We start from the raw sequence: 22,545 nt of genomic DNA on the forward strand, positions 1-22,545 counted from the left end.
CTCTTCTGAAATCACTGAGATGTGATAATTATAATACAAGTATTGCTACAGAAGTTATATGGAACATATCCATTTTCTTTCGTATCTTTAAAGGAATTTAAAATTACATATAAATATCTTTCCTTTGATTCATGACTGTATTATCAGTATGCAAAAACTATCTAAAAACAGATTTGTGAATCCTGATAACAAATGTCTTCTTATTTGCAAAACTTTTAAGGAAACATGTCTTGTATTCCAAATTAAAATGGAGGTACTTTAAATTATGCAACGACACAAATTCACTCGTGAAAAGTTTTGAAAAATATAGTTAAAAATAAAGACACAAATCAGACTAATCTTCAGAAACTAACGTTGTTAGTTTCCTTTGGAGCAAAGCCACATTGAGCTATCTGCTGTGTATATCGCAGGGAATCAAAACCAGGATTCTAACGTTGTAAGTCCGCAAACTTACTGCTGATCCCACCAGGGGACTGTGGTCAAAGTATGTCATTGAAGTCCATGAAATAATTCTGGTTACTTCCATTTCGACTTAATATCTGTTTGGTAACAACTACAGTTTTTTTTTGTCGTATTAACTAACTAACCAACTTGGCAGATATTTTGGTTTAATATAAAACAAGCCCAACAGGTGCTAGGGAGACAAGTAGGGGGCGCTTAGAATCTGTTGTTCCCGTTCTGTCTTTTTCTCATATTTCTCCAAACGTTATATTTTACATACACAATTATATGTAACACCTAGAAATTATATTAGGGTTGGTTTTTTTACTGTAACAGAGAAAAATAAGTTCATTTAATATATTTTTTTGTACAAATGTATTCGGTTCGATTTCTGAAAAGTTAAGAAACGAGTTTTACGTTTGTGAGAAGGTTATGAGATACGGATTATAAAGATATAATAAACAAGTTAAACAGAATAAACACGGAATTAGAAAACCATAAACATGTTTCTTGTACTTGTTAATAATTGATTTCAAACACTTTGCTCGAATCTTATGAGTACTGTATTTCAATTTGTCTATTCTACAAACTTCTAAACGTTCTTTCGTAAAAGTTATTTAAACTGAAAACACACGAGTTACATAAATCAAATAAAACATGTTACATATCACTCGCCCATGGTACGTTTTAAAGTTTCATTGATTTCCCCTTATTTCATATAGATGATTCCAAGCTGTAGGTAACTTTCGTATGAGAATCCAAGGATAATACTTCACCAATCACTCCGTTCTCTTCTGTATCACCTGATTTCAGCATTGTATCGACAGCAGGGCCCCAGTCATTCCTGGGAGACAGAAGAGTCAGGAAACGCTGGAAAACAAACAGTTAAAACGTCACGTGCTGAACAGTTCAAAATTGTTTAAACAGACACGTAATATTTTAGTTCAGAAAAAGTTCATTTATTCTTCAAACAAATATGATATCAATGAAAACTGAAACCATTATTCCGAATCGGCAGACATTTCATCTCGGTTGAAATACAACAAAAAATTATTGTCAGATTAAATCCATGACTCACTCCTCAACTAGAACCAAACGCACAGTTGTCACATTAATCTATGACTCACTTCTCAACTAGTACCACACACACAGTTGTTACATTCAATCCCTGACTCACTCCTCAACTAGTACCACACACACAGTTATTACATTCAATTTCTGACTCACTCCTCAACTAGTACCACACACAGTTATTACATTCAATCTCTGTCTCACTCCTCAACTAGTACCACACACAGTTATTACATTCAATTTCTGACTCACTCCTCAGCTAGTACCACACACACAGTTGTTACATTCAATCTCTGACTCACTCCTCAACTAGTACCACACACAGTTGTTACATTCAATCTCTGACAAACTCCTCAAGTAGCACAAAACGCAGAGTTGTTACATTCAATCTCTGACAAACTCCTCAACTAGTAACACACACAGTTATTACATTCCATCTCTGACTCACTCCTCAACTCGTACCAACGTACAGTTGTTACATTCAATCTCTTACTGACTCCTCAACTAACACCAAACGCACAGCTGTTACATTCAATCTCTGACAAATTCCTCAACTAGTACCAAACGCACAGCTGTCACATTTAATGTCTGACTCACTGAACTAGTACCAAAAAACAGTTGTTACATTCAATCTATTACTCACTCCTCAGCTAGTACCAAATACACAGATTTTAGATTCCATCTCTGACTCACTCTTCAACTAGTACCAAACGCACAGTTGTTACATTAATCTCTGACTCACTCCTCAACTAGTACCAAACGCACAGTTATTACATTAATTTCTAACTCAAGTTGTACCAAACGCAGAGTTGTTATATTCAATCTCTTACTCAGTCCTCAACTAACACCAAACGCACAGCTGTTACATTTAATCTCTGACAAACTCCTCAACTAGTACCAAACGCACAGTTGTTACATTCAATCTCTGACTCACTCCTCAACTAGTACCAAACGCACAGTTGTTACATTCAATCTCTTTCTCACTCCTCAACTAACACTAAACGCATAGCTGTTACATTAAATCTCTGACTCACTCAACTAGTACCACACACACAGTTGTTACATTCAATCTTCGACTGACTCCTCAACTAGTACCAAACGCACAGTTGTTACATTCAATCTCTGACTCACTCCTCAACTAGTACCAAACGCACAGTTGTTACATTAATTTCTAACTCAAGTTGTACCAAACGCAGAGTTGTTACATTCAATCTCTTTCTCACTCCTCAACTAACACTAAACGCACAGTTGTTACATTCAATCTCTGACTCACTCCTCAACTAGTACAAAACGCACAGTTGTTACATTAATTTCTAACTCAAGTTGTACCAAACGCAGAGTTGTTACATTCAATCTCTTTCTCACTCCTCAACTAACACTAAACGCACAGTTGTTACATTCAATCTCTGACTCACACAACTAGTACCAACTTACAGTTGTTACATTCAATCCCTTACTCACTCCTCAACTAGTACCAAACGAACAGTTGTTACATTCAATCTTTGACTCACTCCTCAACTAGTAACAAACGCACAGTTGTTACATTCAATCTCTTTCTCAATCCTCAACTAACACTAAACGCACAGCTGTTACATTCAATCTCTGACTCACTCAACTAGTACCACACACACAGTTGTTACATTCAATCTCTGACTCACTCCTCAACTAGTACCAAACGCACAGTTGTTACATTCAATCTCTGACTCACTCCTTAACTAGTACCAAACGCACAGTTGTTACATTAATTTCTAACTCAAGTTGTACCAAACGCAAAGTTGTTACATTCAATCTCTGACACACTCCTCAACTAGTACAAACTTACAGTTGTTACATTCAATCTCTTACTCACTCCTCAACTAACACCAAACGCACAGCTGTTACATTCAATCTCTGACTCACTGAACTAGTACCACACACACAGTTGTTACATTCAATCTCTTACTCACTCCTCAACTAACACCAAACGCACAGCTGTTACATTTAATCTCTGACAAATTCCTCAACTAGTACCAAACGCACAGCTGTTACATTCAATCTCTGACTCACTTCTCAGCTAGTACCAAATGCACAGTTGTTACATTCAATCTCTTACTCACTCCTCAACTAACACCAAACGCACAGCTGTTACATTTAATCTCTGACAAACTCCTCAACTAGTACCAAACGCACAGCTGTTACATTCAATCTCTGACTCACTTCTCAGCTAGTACCAAATGCACAGTTGTTACATTCCATCTCTGACTCACTCCTTAACTAGTACCAAACGCACACTTGTTACATTCCATCTCTGACTCACTTCTCAACTAGTACCAAACGCACAGTTGTTACATTCAATCTCTAACTCACTCCTCAACTAGTACCAAACGCACAGTTGTAACATTCAATCTCTGACTCACTCCTCAGCTAGGACCAAATGCACAGTTGTTACATTCTATCTCTGACTCACTCCTATACTAGTACCAAACGCACAGTTGTTACATTCAATCTCTGACTCACTCCTCAACTAGTACCAAACGCACAGTTGTTACATTCAATCTCTGACTCACTCAACTAATACCACACACACAGTTGTTACATTCAATCTCTGACTCACTCCTCAACTAGTACCAAACGCACAGTTGTTACATTCAATCTCTGACTCACTCATCAACTAGTACCAAACGCACAGTTGTTACATTAATTTCTAACTCAAGTTGTACCAAACGCAGAGTTGTTACATTCAATCTCTGACTCACTCCTCAACTAGTACCAACTTACAGTTGTTACATTCAATCTCTTACTCACTCCTCAACTAACACCAAACGCACAGCTGTTACATTTAATCTCTGACAAACTCCTCAACTAGTACCAAACGCACAGTTTTACATTCAATCTCTGACTCACTCCTCAACTAGTACCACACACACAGTTGTTACATTCAATCTCTGACAAACTCCTCAAGTAGCACCAAACGCAGAGTTGTTACATTCAATCTCTGACTCACACCACAACTAGTACCAACGTACAGTTGTTCCATTCAATCTCTTACTCACTCCTCAACTAACACCAAACGCACAGCTGTTATATTCAATCTCTGACTCACTCCTCAACTCGTACCAACGTACAGTTGTTACATTCAATCTCTTACTGACTCCTCAATTAGTACCAAACTCACAGTTGTTACATTCAATCTCTGACTCACTCCTCAACTAGTACCAAACGCACAGTTGTTACATTCAATCTCTGACTCACTCCTCAGCTAGTACCAAATGCACAGTTGTTACATTCTATCTCTGACTCACTCCTCAACTAGTACCAAACGCACAGTTGTTACATTCAATCTCTGACTCACTGAACTAGTAGCACACACACAGTTGTGACATTCAATCTTTGACTCACTCCTCAACTAGTACCAAACGCACAGTTGTTACATTCAATCTCTGACTCACTCCTCAACTAGTACCAAACGCACAGTTGTTACATTAATTTCTAACTCAAGTTGTACCAAACGCAGAGTTGTTACATTCAATCTCTTTCTCACTCCTCAACTAACACTAAACGCACAGTGGTTACATTCTATCTCTGACTCACTCCTATACTAGTACCAAACGCACAGTTGTTACATTCAATCTCTGACTCACTCCTCAACTAGTACCAAACGCACAGTTGTTACATTCAATCTCTTTCTCACTCCTCAACTAACACTAAACGCACAGCTGTTACATTCAATCTCTGACTCACTCAACTAATACCACACACACAGTTGTTGCATTCAATCTCTGACTCACTCCTCAACTAGTACCAAACGCACAGTTGTTACATTAATTTCTAACTCAAGTTGTACCAAACGCAGAGTTGTTACATTCAATCTCTGACTCACTCCTCAACTAGTACCAACTTACAGTTGTTACATTCAATCTCTTACTCACTCCTCAACTAACACCAAACGCACAACTGTTACATTCAATCTCTGACTCACTGAACTAGTACCACACACACAGTTGTTACATTCAATCTCTTACTCACTCCTCAACTAACACCAAACGCACAGCTGTTACATTTAATCTCTGACAAACTCCTCAACTAGTACCAAACGCACAGTTTTACATTCAATCTCTGACTCACTCCTCAACTAGTACCACACACACAGTTGTTACATTCAATCTCTGACAAACTCCTCAAGTAGCACCAAACGCAGAGTTGTTACATTCAATCTCTGACTCACACCACAACTAGTACCAACGTACAGTTGTTCCATTCAAACTCTTACTCACTCCTCAACTAACACCAAACGCACAGCTGTTACATTCAATCTCTGACTCACACCACAACTAGTACCAACGTACAGTTGTTCCATTCAATCTCTGACTCACTCCTCAACTCGTACCAACGTACAGTTGTTACATTCAATCTCTTACTGACTCCTCAATTAGTACCAAACTCACAGTTGTTACATTCAATCTCTGACTCACTCCTCAACTAGTACCAAACGCACAGTTGTTACATTCAATCTCTGACTCACTCCTCAGCTAGTACCAAATGCACAGTTGTTACATTCTATCTCTGACTCACTCCTCAACTAGTACCAAACGCACAGTTGTTACATTCAATCTCTGACTCACTCCTCAACTAGTACCAAACGCACAGTTGTAACATTCAATCTCTGACTCACTCCTCAGCTAGGACCAAATGCACAGTTGTTACATTCTATCTCTGACTCACTCCTATACTAGTACCAAACGCACAGTTGTTACATTCAATCTCTGACTCACTCCTCAACTAGTACCAAACGCACAGTTGTTACATTCAATCTCTTTCTCACTCCTCAACTAACACTAAACGCACAGCTGTTACATTTAATCTCTGACAAACTCCTCAGCTAGTATCAAATGCACAGTTGTTACATTCAATCTCTTACTAAATCCTCTACTAACACCAAACGCACAGCTGTTACATTTAATCTCTGACAAACTCCTCAACTAGTACCAAACGCACAGCTGTTACATTCAATCTCTGACTCACTCCTCAGCTAGTACCAAATACACAGTTGTTACATTCCATCTCTGACTCACTCCTCAACTAGTACCAAACCCACAGTTGTGACATTCCATCTCTGACTCACTCCTCAACTAGTACCAAACTCACAGTTGTTACATTAAATCTCTGACTCACTCCTCAACTAGTACCAAACGCACAGTTGTTACATTCAATCTCTGACTCACTCCTCAGCTAGTACCAAATGCACAGTTGTTACATTCTATCTCTGACTCACTCCTCAACTAGTACCAAACGCACAGTTGTTACATTCAATCTCTGACTCACTCCTCAACTAGTACCAAACGCACAGTTGTTACATTCAATCTCTTTCTCACTCCTCAACTAACACTAAACGCATAGCTGTTACATTCAATCTCTGACTCACTCAACTAGTACCACACACAGTTGTTACATTCAATCTCTGACTCACTCCTCAGCTAGTACCAAATGCACAGTTGTTACATTCTATCTCTGACTCACTCCTCAACTAGTACCAAACGCACAGTTGTTACATTCAATCTCTGACTCACTGAACTAGTAGCACACACACAGTTGTTACATTCAATCTTTGACTCACTCCTCAACTAGTACCAAACGCACAGTTGTTACATTCAATCTCTGACTCACTCCTCAACTAGTACCAAACGCACAGTTGTTACATTAATTTCTAACTCAAGTTGTACCAAACGCAGAGTTGTTACATTCAATCTCTTTCTCACTCCTCAACTAACACTAAACGCACAGTTGTTACATTCAATCTCTGACTCACACAACTAGTACCAACTTACAGTTGTTACATTCAATCCCTTACTCACTCCTCAACTAGTACCAAACGCACAGTTGTTACATTCAATCTCTTTCTCACTCCTCAACTAACACTAAACGCACAGCTGTTACATTCAATCTCTGACTCACTCAACTAATACCACACACACAGTTGTTACATTCAATCTCTGACTCACTCCTCAACTAGTACCAAACGCACAGTTGTTACATTAATTTCTAACTCAAGTTGTACCAAACGCAGAGTTGTTACATTCAATCTCTGACTCACTCCTCAACTAGTACCAACTTACAGTTGTTACATTCAATCTCTTACTCACTCCTCAACTAACACCAAACGCACAACTGTTACATTCAATCTCTGACTCACTGAACTAGTACCACACACACAGTTGTTACATTCAATCTCTTACTCACTCCTCAACTAACACCAAACGCACAGCTGTTACATTTAATCTCTGACAAACTCCTCAACTAGTACCAAACGCACAGTTTTACATTCAATCTCTGACTCACTCCTCAACTAGTACCACACACACAGTTGTTACATTCAATCTCTGACAAACTCCTCAAGTAGCACCAAACGCAGAGTTGTTACATTCAATCTCTGACTCACACCACAACTAGTACCAACGTACAGTTGTTCCATTCAATCTCTTACTCACTCCTCAACTAACACCAAATGCACAGTTGTTACATTCTATCTCTGACTCACTCCTCAACTAGTACCAAACGCACAGTTGTTACATTCAATCTCTTTCTCACTCCTCAACTAACACTAAACGCACAGCTGTTACATTTAATCTCTGACAAACTCCTCAGCTAGTATCAAATGCACAGTTGTTACATTCAATCTCTTACTAAATCCTCTACTAACACCAAACGCACAGCTGTTACATTCAATCTCTGACTCACTCCTCAGCTAGTACCAAATACACAGTTGTTACATTCCATCTCTGACTCACTCCTCAACTAGTACCAAACCCACAGTTGTTACATTCCATCTCTGACTCACTCCTCAACTAGTACCAAACTCACAGTTGTTACATTAAATCTCTGACTCACTCCTCAACTAGTACCAAACGCACAGTTGTTACATTCAATCTCTGACTCACTCCTCAGCTAGTACCAAATGCACAGTTGTTACATTCTATCTCTGACTCACTCCTCAACTAGTACCAAACGCACAGTTGTTAGATTCAATCTCTGACTCACTCCTCAACTAGTACCAAACGCACAGTTGTTACATTCAATCTCTTTCTCACTCCTCAACTAACACTAAACGCATAGCTGTTACATTCAATCTCTGACTCACTCAACTAGTACCACACACACAGTTGTTACATTCAATCTCTGACTCACTCCTCAACTAGTACCAAACGCACAGTTGTTACATTCAATCTCTGACTCACTCCTCAACTAGTACCAACTTACAGTTGTTACATTCAATCTCTTACTCGCTCCTCAACTAACACCAAACGCACATCTGTTACATTCAGTCTCTGACAAACTCCTCAACTAGTACCAAACGCACAGCTGTTACATTCAATCTCTGACTCACTGAACTAGTACCACACACACAGTTGTTACATTCAATTTCTTAGTCACTCCTCAGCTAGTACCAAATGCACAGTTGTTACATTAATCTCTGACTCACTCCTCAACTAGTACCAAAAGTACAGTTGTTACATTAATCTCTGACTCACTCCTCAACTGGTACCACACACAGAGTTGTTACATTAATCTCTGACTCTCTGCTCACTATCAAACACAAGAGTTGTTCTTTGCATTCAATCTTCGGCTCCACGTATTTATTAAGTTATGTTTGTAAACCACTTTTGTCAATAAGATAAAAATATATTGAACATGATATAATATTTATATTAAAACCTAATACTTGTCCTTAGTTGTCTTTATATAAAATTAAAATTTACCGGCGATAAGAGGAAGTTTTTCTTTATGTTTTAACCAACATTATTACTTTTTCGTTTTGCTACTTGATTTTTTCATCTTCTACAAAAATGTTAATTAATAGGCATTATAACACATTAACTGAGAAACTTCTGTGAGAATTATACCCAACCCATAATCCTAGAAATTATAACACATTAACTGAAAAACTTCTGATATAAAGATATCCAACCCATTAAATATCCCGACTCACTTCTTTTACTGTGCCCTCTGATAGACGAATCATCTTCCAGATGAGAACAATAACAATTACACCAACTGGCTGGAAGGCAATGATCCAGCCCACAGCATTAGCCCATTCCGGAAAAACATAGTCACCCGACTTTAATGGTTCGTAGTTGATCCAGTTGAAAAACAATATGAACTGGAACATTCATTAGAAAATTAAAATGTAGGTGGAACTGTTCTGATTTAAAACTTGTAGAAAACATTACTAAAATCTGGTAATCTGTCATAATGACTGTGGAGTTTCATTGTAATGACTGTGGTGTTTCATTGTAGTGACTGTGGAGTTTCATTGTAGTGACTGTGGTGTTTCATTTTAATGACTATGGAGTTTCATTGTAATGACTGTGGAGTTTCATTTTAATGACTATGGAGTTTCATTGTAATGACTGTGGTGTTTCATTTTAATGACTATGGAGTTTCATTGTAATGACTGTGGTGTTTCATTGTAATGACTGTGGAGTTTAATTGTAATGACTGTGGAGTTTCATTGTAGAAGATTAAACGCCTTCTTTGATAACCCGCAGTTTCTTCTTGGATACTTTGTAATTTTCTATAAAGTATATTATCTTAACATATATTACTATATTAAAGGTTAACACCCAACAATCATTCTCGATAACAATAAATACCCTTAGTTTCAGTGTCTTCATTACAAACGTTATAAAATAATCTTTTATATCCAATTCAAACCTTGGAGCTAAATAATTTACACAACAGAGCGACCACTTTCATAACTATTTAGGTAAAATTAATATTTCGTACCAAATAAAGCCATAAGACATTCGGTGAATAACTCTGAAGGTGTGTTGATTAGAGAAACTAAGTTATATTAGTCACTGAATTTATACAGAACACCTGACAGATATTCCATTTAAAACTGCAAAAATATTCCATCCGTAATATCCTAGAGTTTCTTTAGATAAAAACACCAAACGCTAAAATGAACACTGGCATTTGATAACTGTATTTTGTTTTCTACTGTTAACATTCTCAACTTAAAAGGACATCTTATAATTTGTACACAAAAGTGTGATTACATCATAAATTATACCAATATTTTGTATTCTGAAGACGGCTGGTAACGGTACTAAAACTTTAATTAAAATAAAGTACAACCTTTCAACCTTATTAGGTCATCTTCAGGTTAACTAAATATCAATATTTTGTATCAGAATAGAAAAGTAGGCTGAAATTATTAGTTATACCTATAGTTTGTATAGGAATAGAAAAGTAGGCTGACATTATTAGTTATACCTATAGTTTGTATAGGAATAGAAAAGTAGGCTGACATTATTAGTTATACTTATATTTTGTATAGGAATAGAAAAGTAGGCTGACATTATTAGTTATACCTATAGTTTGTATAGGAATAGAAAAGTAGGCTGACATTATTAGTTATACCTATAGTTTGTATAGGAATAGAAAAGTAGGCTTAGATTATTAGTTATACCTATAGTTTGTATAGGAATAGAAAAGTAGGCTGACATTATTAGTTATACTTATATTTTGTATAGGAATAGAAAAGTAGGCTGACATTATTAGTTATACCTATAGTTTGTATAGGAATAGAAAAGTAGGCTGACATTATTAGTTATACCTATAGTTTGTATAGGAATAGAAAAGTAGGCTGACATTATTAGTTATACCTATAGTTTGTATAGGAATAGAAAAGTAGGCTGACATTATTAGTTATACTTATATTTTGTATAGGAATAGAAAAGTAGGCTGACATTATTAGTTATACCTATAGTTTGTATAGGAATAGAAAAGTAGGCTGACATTATAAGTTATACCTATAGTTTGTATAGGAATAGAAAAGTAGGCTTAGATTATTAGTTATACCTATAGTTTGTATAGGAATAGAAAAGTAGGCTGACATTATTAGTTATACCTATAGTTTGTATAGGAATAGAAAAGTAGGCTGACATTATTAGTTATACCTATAGTTTGTATAGGAATAGAAAAGTAGGCTGACATTATTAGTTATACCTATAGTTTGTATAGGAATAAAAAAGTAGGCTTAGATTATTAGTTATACCTATAGTTTGTATAGGAATAGAAAAGTAGGCTGACATTATTAGTTATACCTATAGTTTGTATAGGAATAGAAAAGTAGGCTTAGATTATTAGTTATACCTATAGTTTGTATAGGAATAGAAAAGTAGGCTGACATTATTAGTTATACCTATATTTTTACACGAATAGAAAAGTAGGCTTAGATTATTAGTTATACCTATAGTTTGTATAGGAATAGAAAAGTAGGCTTAGATTATTAGTTATACCTATATTTTGTATAGGAATATAAAAGAAGGATTAGATTATTAGGTATATCTTATATCTTGCATACGAGTTGTAAAAGCAGGCTTACACAAAAAGTAGTTTAACAATTTTAATCAATAATTTTTTTTCAAGCCTTTCACTATTTACACCCAGAGCTATTTATCGGTAACTTATTTCATCCGTAAAGGAGAGCAACTGTTTTTTAGTTTGAGCAAGAAAGTGTGACTCGTGGTCAGACATTTTTCCAAACCATAAATATATTGATACCTTACTCCGATTTAAAGTGACTTACATCATGATGGTGACCAGATTTAACACTACTACAAACACTCACAAGAAGAGTTGCAGGTGACAAGTACTTCCACATAGTTGACCAGAATAATCCCCAGGCCTCACTGCGTGGACCAATCATTAACTCGATGTCGTGTCGAAATCGGTCAGTACCTGAATAAAAATGCAGGTTTGAGATCAAAGAGAAAAGATAGACATTAACTATAGTTAAGATCAAAGTGAACTTTGTTGTTGTGTTGATTATAATTAGTAAAGATCGAGGTAAACTTTGTTGTTGTGTGTTGTATTTATTGTAGTTATTTAAGATGAAGGTAAACTATGTTGTTGTGAGTTGTATTTATTATTAACGACCGTTTTAGTAAACGTTTTACAGGAAAATACGTAATTTAGAAACTTCGTTAAATCTGCTGACATGTCAGTCTCAGTGTGATCCACGAGTTCCTATTAATAAACATTGTATTGTAATTCAAAACACATTACAACACTGATTTTGTTCCCACCTATACCATAACAAACAAGATTATATTATTCTTAATACATTCATCCAAGTGACGTGTGTTATACATATAACATGCTGATATGACACCCCATTATAGCAATGAAAACATAGGCTTGACTTTCACCATACAAGTATTAAAAATCGTTAATACATAGAAACTTACCTCAAAAGGTTGTTTTTTTAATATTGAACTTTAAGGTTAAAGTTCATATTTCTCATTCTTCATGAAAGGAACATTAATTTTTGCTTCTCACAAAAAAATTGAAAGATAATCAGTATAAATTAATTAATTTATCTCAAGTGATTAAAGGAATGTCATGGTTATTCTAAAGAGAAAACTTACCATAATTCCAGGATATCAAAAGGCACTCGAGTATAGCGATAAGAAGAACAGAAAAATTGGCAGCATACTTGTCAAACAGTTCCAGCCAGTACACACCACCCTGAAATACGTATAAAGAATGTGTCACCAGTGTACTTGTCAAACAGTTCCAGCCAGTACACACCACCCTGAAATACGTATAAAGAATGTGTCACCCGTGTACTTGTCAAACAGTTCCAGCCAGTACACACCACCCTGAAATACGTGTAAAGAATGTGTCACCCGTGTACTTGTCAAACAGTTCCAGCCAGTACACACCACCCTGAAATACGTGTAAAGAATGTGTCACCCGTGTACTTGTCAAACAGTTCCAGCCAGTACACACCACCCTGAAATACGTGTAAAGAATGTGTCACCAGTGTACTTGTCAAACAGTTCCAGCCAGTACACACCACCCTGAAATACGTATAAAGAATGTGTCACCCGTGTACTTGTCAAACAGTTCCAGCCAGTACACACCACCCTGAAATACGTATAAAGAATGTGTCACCCGTGTACTTGTCAAACAGTTCCAGCCAGTACACACCACCCTGAAATACGTATAAAGAATGTGTCACCCGTGTACTTGTCAAACAGTTCCAGCCAGTACACACCACCCTGAAATACGTATAAAGAATGTGTCACCCGTGTACTTGTCAAACAGTTCCAGCCAGTACACACCACCCTGAAATACGTATAAAGAATGTGTCACCCGTGTACTTGTCAAACAGTTCCAGCCAGTACACACCACCCTGAAATACGTATAAAGAATGTGTCACCAGTGTACTTGTCAAACAGTTCCAGCCAGTACACACCACCCTGAAATACGTATAAAGAATGTGTCACCAGTGTACTTGTCAAACAGTTCCAGCCAGTACACACCACCCTGAAATACGTATAAAGAATGTGTCACCAGTGTACTTGTCAAACAGTTCCAGCCAGTACACACCACCCTGAAATACGTATAAAGAATGTGTCACCAGTGTACTTGTCAAACAGTTCCAGCCAGTACACACCACCCTGAAATACGTATAAAGAATGTGTCACCCGTGTACTTGTCAAACAGTTCCAGCCAGTACACACCACCCTCAAATACGTATAAAGAATGTGTCACCCGTGTACTTGTCAAACAGTTCCAGCCAGTACACACCACCCTGAAATACGTATAAAGAATGTGTCACCCGTGTACTTGTCAAACAGTTCCAGCCAGTACACACCACCCTGAAATACGTGTAAAGAATGTGTCACCAGTGTACTTGTCAAACAGTTCCAGCCAGTACACACCACCCTGAAATACGTATAAAGAATGTGTCACCCGTGTACTTGTCAAACAGTTCCAGCCAGTACACACCACCCTGAAATACGTATAAAGAATGTGTCACCCGTGTACTTGTCAAACAGTTCCAGCCAGTACACACCACCCTGAAATACGTATAAAGAATGTGTCACCCGTGTACTTGTCAAACAGTTCCAGCCAGTACACACCACCCTGAAATACGTGTAAAGAATGTGTCACCCGTGTACTTGTCAAACAGTTCCAGCCAGTACACACCACCCTGAAATACGTGTAAAGAATGTGTCACCAGTGTACTTGTCAAACAGTTCCAGCCAGTACACACCACCCTGAAATACGTATAAAGAATGTGTCACCCGTGTACTTGTCAAACAGTTCCAGCCAGTACACACCACCCTGAAATACGTATAAAGAATGTGTCACCCGTGTACTTGTCAAACAGTTCCAGCCAGTACACACCACCCTGAAATACGTATAAAGAATGTGTCACCCGTGTACTTGTCAAACAGTTCCAGCCAGTACACACCACCCTGAAATACGTATAAAGAATGTGTCACCCGTGTACTTGTCAAACAGTTCCAGCCAGTACACACCACCCTGAAATACGTATAAAGAATGTGTCACCAGTGTACTTGTCAAACAGTTCCAGCCAGTACACACCACCCTGAAATACGTATAAAGAATGTGTCACCAGTGTACTTGTCAAACAGTTCCAGCCAGTACACACCACCCTGAAATACGTATAAAGAATGTGTCACCAGTGTACTTGTCAAACAGTTCCAGCCAGTACACACCACCCTGAAATACGTATAAAGAATGTGTCACCCGTGTACTTGTCAAACAGTTCCAGCCAGTACACACCACCCTGAAATACGTATAAAGAATGTGTCACCCGTGTACTTGTCAAACAGTTCCAGCCAGTACACACCACCCTGAAATACGTATAAAAAATGTGTCACCCGTGTACTTGTCAAACAGTTCCAGCCAGTACACACCACCCTGAAATACGTATAAAGAATGTGTCACCAGTGTACTTGTCAAACAGTTCCAGCCAGTACACACCACCCTGAAATACGTATAAAGAATGTGTCACCAGTGTACTTGTCAAACAGTTCCAGCCAGTACACACCACCCTCAAATACGTATAAAGAATGTGTCACCAGTGTACTTGTCAAACAGTTCCAGCCAGTACACACCACCCTGAAATACGTATAAAGAATGTGTCACCAGCATACTTGTCAAACAGTTCCAGCCAGTACACACCACCCTGAAATACGTATAAAGAATGTGTCACCCGTGTACTTGTCAAACAGTTCCAGCCAGTACACACCACCCTGAAATACGTATAAAGAATGTGTCACCCGTGTACTTGTCAAACAGTTCCAGCCAGTACACACCACCCTCAAATACGTATAAAGAATGTGTCACCCGTGTACTTGTCAAACAGTTCCAGCCAGTACACACCACCCTGAAATACGTATAAAGAATGTGTCACCCGTGTACTTGTCAAACAGTTCCAGCCAGTACACACCACCCTGAAATACGTGTAAAGAATGTGTCACCAGTGTACTTGTCAAACAGTTCCAGCCAGTACACACCACCCTGAAATACGTATAAAGAATGTGTCACCCGTGTACTTGTCAAACAGTTCCAGCCAGTACACACCACCCTGAAATACGTATAAAGAATGTGTCACCCGTGTACTTGTCAAACAGTTCCAGCCAGTACACACCACCCTGAAATACGTATAAAGAATGTGTCACCCGTGTACTTGTCAAACAGTTCCAGCCAGTACACACCACCCTGAAATACGTATAAAGAATGTGTCACCAGTGTACTTGTCAAACAGTTCCAGCCAGTACACACCACCCTGAAATACGTATAAAGAATGTGTCACCAGTGTACTTGACAAACAGTTCCAGCCAGTACACACCACCCTGAAATACGTATAAAGAATGTGTCACCCGTGTACTTGTCAAACAGTTCCAGCCAGTACACACCACCCTGAAATACGTATAAAGAATGTGTCACCCGTGTACTTGTCAAACAGTTCCAGCCAGTACACACCACCCTGAAATACGTGTAAAGATTGTGTCACCAGTGTACTTGTCAAACAGTTCCAGCCAGTACACACCACCCTGAAATACGTATAAAGAATGTGTCACCCGTGTACTTGTCAAACAGTTCCAGCCAGTACACACCACCCTGAAATACGTATAAAGAATGTGTCACCCGTGTACTTGTCAAACAGTTCCAGCCAGTACACACCACCCTGAAATACGTATAAAGAATGTGTCACCCGTGTACTTGTCAAACAGTTCCAGCCAGTACACACCACCCTGAAATACGTATAAAGAATGTGTCACCCGTGTACTTGTCAAACAGTTCCAGCCAGTACACACCACCCTGAAATACGTATAAAGAATGTGTCACCAGTGTACTTGTCAAACAGTTCCAGCCAGTACACACCACCCTGAAATACGTATAAAGAAAGTATGTGTCACCAGTGTACTTGTCAAACAGTTCTAGTCAGTACACACCACCCTGAAATACGTATAAAGAAAGTATGTGTAACCAGTGTACTTGTAAAACAGTTCCAGCCAGTACACACCACCCTGAAATACGTATTAAGAAAGTATGTGTCACCCGTGTACTTGTCAAACCACCCTGTACACACCACCCTGAAACATGTATAAAGAAGGCCTGTGTCACTAGTGTACATGTAAAACAGTTCTAGCTATTACATACCACTCCGAAACACGTATAAAGAGAAATGTTTTTGACTTTTTAAGTTTTAAAACGATTTGTCAGAATTAGATGTCATAGACATTAAATATTATTTCATTTGTTAAAATAATTTTAAAACTGTAAATATAGTTCTCAAGTGCTATGCTAGCTTTAGACGTTAAATATTTTTCTCTATGGCAACACATAATTATTTTAAACTTTCAGTATTGTTCTTTATTGCAACACATAGTTGTTTTAAACATTCAGTATTGTTCTCTATTGCAACACAATTGTTTTAAATATTCAGTATTGTTCTATATTACGACACATAATTGTTTTAAACAATCAGAATTGTTCTTTATTGCAACACATAATTGTTTTAAACAATCAGTATTGTTCTCTAATACGACACATAATTGTTTTAAACATTCAGTATTGTTCTCTATTACAACACAGTTGTTTTAAACATTTAGTATTGTTCACTATTGCAACACATAATTGTTTTAAACATTCAGTATTGTTCTCTATTGCAACACAGTTGTTTTAAACATTTAGTATTGTTCTTTATTGCAACACATAATTGTTTTAAACATTCAGTATTTTTCTCTATTACGACACATAATTGGTTTAAACATTGAGTATTGTTATTTATTGCAACACATAATTGTTTTAAATGTTCAGTATTGTTATTATTCTTAGAAATCGTTTTAGACGTTAAATATTGCTTTCTTTTTTGTTAAAAATCGATGCGATAAAAGTTATATAGTGTTATAACAGTTGTTAAAATCAATGTTTCAGACAATCAAATGTTTTAATTGTTTTTATAAGTATTTGGTACGTTGAAAGATTACTTACCCTTGTGGTAAATATAATTCCTCCTGCGAAGCCTAATATTGATACTATGAGGACGACTATAGTTTTCTTTCCTCTGACATCAGGAAAACAGTCCAAAATTCCTGTTGTAACGCACTCTAGCAAGGTAAACTTGAAAAAAATACACCTTTCATTATTTGATAGACGAAGTATGTTCCTGTCATCACACGTAACCCTAAACGAACACTTGCGATTTGTTTTGTTTTTGTATTTTGGGCAAAGCTATATGAGGGCTATCTGCGCTAATCGTCCCTAAATTAGCAGTGTGAAGTCTCACCGCCAACTCTTGGGCTACTCTTTTACTAACGAATAGCGGGATTGACCGTCACATAATAACGTTCCCACGGCTGAAAGGGCAAGCATGTTTGTTATGATGAGGATTCGAACCCGCAACCCTCAGATTAAGAGTCGAGCGCCCTAACAACCTGAACATATCGGGCCTGACTCTTTCGATGTTCCAACTTACGTCACTCAATTTGGAGGAGCGACTGACGTGGATTTTTGTATATAAAAATAGGTAAATATCATTTAGAATACGTGGACAATTAAGATTAATCTATCGACTTCTAGAAGCTTCTGTATTAATTTTACCTAATATCAACCTCTCTCGTTGTTTATCAATGAGCAGTTTTTAATGGCAAATCTCAAACAGCCCTCAGTACACAAGATGAAATACAATTTCATTTTCCTTTCAAGTTATAAAAAAATCGATTATTTAGTTTATCCAGTGGCATTGTTTTTTAACAATAATATTTGTGATTGTTTGTAGAGCCAACAATGTATTTCAGACACCTTTTGCGTTCTTGTTTGTTTTTGTAACAATGGACGACATGGTTCACAACCTTTCTCTTTCGCAACATCTGATTCTTCCCAGAAACGTAACAATAAACTGTAATGCATTTAACACTATTACTTAGTAGGACGTGTGATCATAAAAGCAGTGGATCGAACGAATGCCCACTTTTAGCGAAAATAGAGAAAACAATTTATGTCAGAAATGTATTAAATATATTTATATATATGTCTTCTAGAAATTCGAGAAGTGACGTTAGTCAAATCAAACAATATAGACATATAAATAGTGATGGAAGTACCATATATTAGATAGTTCATTCTGTAATTAACCAGCAGGTCTTTCACTACACACAAAAGTTCTCTCTTTTGATGCTAGATTTCATTAGTAATTCTCTACTCTCTTTCCCACATACCCTATCATGGGCTCAGTAGACAGCCTGATGTGGCTTTGCTCTAAAAAACACACATAAACACAAACTCTACCGGGAACAACCATTATACATGCTATTTTTATCTGATACGAACCACCTAGCGGAAGCAAAGATAACAGTCTAATTTTTGTGATGTTAACCACAATAAATAAAAAAGAATCTGTCTAAATATTACTTATATGAGCCACCTAGCGTAAATAAAGTTTACAGTCTTTCAAATCCTGTCACCGAACATGCTTGCTTTTTCAGCCTTGGGTGTGTTATAATGTGATAGATAATTCCATATTTCGTTGCTAAAAGAGTAGCTCAAGAGTTGGCGGTGCGTGATATTGATTTGATGCTTTCTTCTAGTTTACTACTGCTAAATTAGGAACGGTTAGTGCAGATAGCCCTCGAGTAATTTTGCAAAAAAAATTCTAAAATGAAACAAATTTAGCCACTTAGACGGAAATAAAAGCAACATGTACCATTGATTGCAGTAAAACTCTCTATTGTTTAGGCTTATATATTTTTTCGCTTGATGTGTTTCAAAATTTCCGTAAAAGAACTTGAAAATCAGGTTCGTTTTATGTCAAGAGAGACACCTATCTTTCGGATTTCCTTAGAAAAAGACACTAATTTACTTTCCTGTTTATTTTCACCTACATTAGTCACATAACAGAAAAAAAAAGTAAAACATGACACCGGAAGAAGTTAAATATAGGGAGCCTGGTCACAAAAGAACAATCCTTATTAATTAAATAGTTCTTGAAAATAACCAATGGAAACCTTTTGATAATGTTAACAATTATTTGCTGATGTCTTAGCTCTTAACACATGGCCTGGCATGGCCAAGCGTGCGACTCGTAATCTGAGGGTCGCGGGTTCGAATCCCCGTCGCACCAAACATGCTCGCCCTTTCAGCCCTGAGAGCGTTATAATGTGAAAGTCAATCCCACTATTCGTTGGTAAAAGAGTAACGGAAGAGTTGGCGGTTGGTGGCGATGACTAGCTGCCTTCCCTCTAGTCTTACACTGCTAAATTAGGGACGGCTAGCGCAGATAGCCCTCGAGTAGCTTTGTGCGAAATTCAAACAAACAAAAGCTTTTAACACAACCTTTCCGTTCTATACCAAACTGCTAATATCGTGGCGCCTAGTATATAACACACGAACTAAAACGTTAAACATCAAAGGACGAATTTTCGTCTTTAAAACAATATAAAGTATTCCAAAACCGTAACATTGTGTTTTATTATAAACGTGGGATGTTCTCGGAGAGACAGCGGTATGTTTATGGACTTATGACGCTAAAATACAAGGTTCGAATTTTTGCTTTTTATTGCTAACGATGGTCATTATCTATTGTTAATTACATTCACTGTGCTAAATATGTATATATATAAAGGGTTGAAGTCGAGTTAAGAGAAAACGAGAAATTTATAAGGTCTAAGCCCTTGGACTGAGAAAATAGAAAACCTAGCAAATGGAGGTAAATTAGTCTATTCTAAGGATATTCAAAACACAGATATCTTTTTTGACATAAAACAAACCTAATTTCTCAGTTATTTACGAAAATTTTGAAACACATCAAGCGAAAAATAATAAAGACCTAAATAACAGAAAATTTCGGTGGACTCACCCAGATGAAACTTAAACAGCTTTAATAATCACTTTTTAACCACCTATAGAGTACACGAAGAGAGACAAGACGGTTGATGGAGTATGTATCAGATAAGATGGTTGATAGAGTATGTATCAAACAACATGGTGAATGGAACATGTATTAGACAAGATGCTTGAAGGACCATGTATTAGACAAGATGATTGAAGGACCATGCATTAGACAAGATGCTTAAAGGACCATGTATTAGGTAACATGCTTGAAGGACCATGTATTAGACAAGATGCTTGATGGAGTATATATTAAACTAGATGGTTAATGGAGTATGTATTAGACAAGATGCTTGAAGGACCATGCATTAAACAAGATGCTTAAAGGACCATGTATTAGACAAGACGCTTGATGGAGTATATATTAAACTAGATGGTTAATGGAGTATGTATTAGACAAGATGCTTGAAGGACCATGTATTAAACAAGATGCTTGAAGGACCATGCATTAGACAAGATGCTTGAAGGACCATGCATTAGACAAGATGCTTAAAGGACCATGTACTAGACAAGATGCTTAAAGGACCATGTATTAGACAAGATGCTTGATGGAGTATACATTAAACTAGATGGTTGATGGAGTATGTATTAGACAAGATGCTTGAAGGACATGTATTAGACAAGATGCTTAAAGGGCCTTGTATTAGACAAGATGCTTGATGGAGTATATATTAAACTAGATGGTTGACGGAGTATGTATTAGACAACATAGTTGATGGAGTATGTATTAGACAACATGGTGAATGGAGCATGTGTAATACAAGATGGTTGATGGAGTATGTATTAGACAACATGGTTGATGGAGTATGTATTAGACAACATGGTGAATGGAGCATGTGCTATACAAGATAGTTGATGGAGTATATATTAGACAAGATGCTTGAAGGACCATGTATTAGACAAGATACTTGAAGGACCATGTATTTGACAAGATGGTTGATGGAGCACATATTAAATAAGTTGGCTGTAGAAGCACGTATCAAACAAAATGGTTGTAGGAACATGTATTAGACAAGATGGTTGTAGGAGCATGTATTAGATAAGATGGTTGATGGAGTAGATGGTAAATAAGTTAATTGTAGAAGCACGTATCAAACAAACTGGTTGTAGGAGCATCTATTAGATAAAATGGTTATAGGAGCACGTATCAGACAAAATGGTTGTAGGAGCATGTATCAGACAAGACCTTTGCATTTTTTATAGATGCTCAACAGTAAATGTTTGAAGCTTGTTTGTTTTTATCAACGTGTATTTAGGTCTTCTTGGTTGCTGTTTGTTTTACCGACGTGTATTTACAATGTCTTCTTGGTTGTTTTTATCAACGTGTATTTACAACGTCTTTTTGGTTGTTGTTTGTTTTATCGACGTGTATTTACAAAGTTTTCTTGGTTGTTATTTTTATCAACGTGTATTTACAACGTCTTTTTGGTTGTTGTTTGTTTTATCGACGTGTATTTACAATGTCTTCTTGGTTGTTTTTATTAACGTGTATTTACAACGTCTTCTTGGTTGTTTTTATCAACGTGTATTTACAATGTCTTTTTGGTTGTTATTTGTTTTATCGACGTATATTTACAACATCTTCTTGGTTGTTGTTTTTATCAACGTGTATTTACAACTTGTTATTTGAGAGTTGTATCGAAGTGTATTTACAATGTTTTGGAGGAAGGTTATCAAAGTATATTTATAACGTTCTTTTTTTGGGGGAAGGGGGTATCGACGTGTATTTACAACAAGTGGGTTACTTCGCTGCAGCAAATTCTTACAAACTCTGGTGTTAATGTCTTTTTGTTATGTATAACAGTTATAGATCCCGAGTATTTTACCATTTAA

At 36.9% G+C, this 22,545-nt stretch overlaps 1 pseudogene across 1 annotated transcript in view; it reads right to left on the reverse strand.

Moving 5' to 3' along the window:
• Positions 1 to 972: 972 nt before the first annotated feature.
• Positions 973 to 22,545, reverse strand: part of LOC143256435 (sodium- and chloride-dependent glycine transporter 1-like) — a 92,664-nt pseudogene continuing 71,091 nt past the window's right edge. Inside the window, exons 10-14 of the transcript XR_013031354.1 lie at positions 17,818 to 17,946; positions 12,924 to 13,023; positions 12,125 to 12,234; positions 9,476 to 9,646; positions 973 to 1,311 (exon numbers count right to left, since the gene is read on the reverse strand). The product of XR_013031354.1 is annotated as a sodium- and chloride-dependent glycine transporter 1-like (transcript). The remainder of the gene's footprint in view (positions 1,312 to 9,475; positions 9,647 to 12,124; positions 12,235 to 12,923; positions 13,024 to 17,817; positions 17,947 to 22,545) is intronic.

The sequence above is a fragment of the Tachypleus tridentatus genome, chromosome 7 (genome assembly GCF_004210375.1).
Source record: "Tachypleus tridentatus isolate NWPU-2018 chromosome 7, ASM421037v1, whole genome shotgun sequence".
Taxonomy (NCBI): Eukaryota; Metazoa; Arthropoda; class Merostomata; order Xiphosura; family Limulidae; genus Tachypleus; species Tachypleus tridentatus.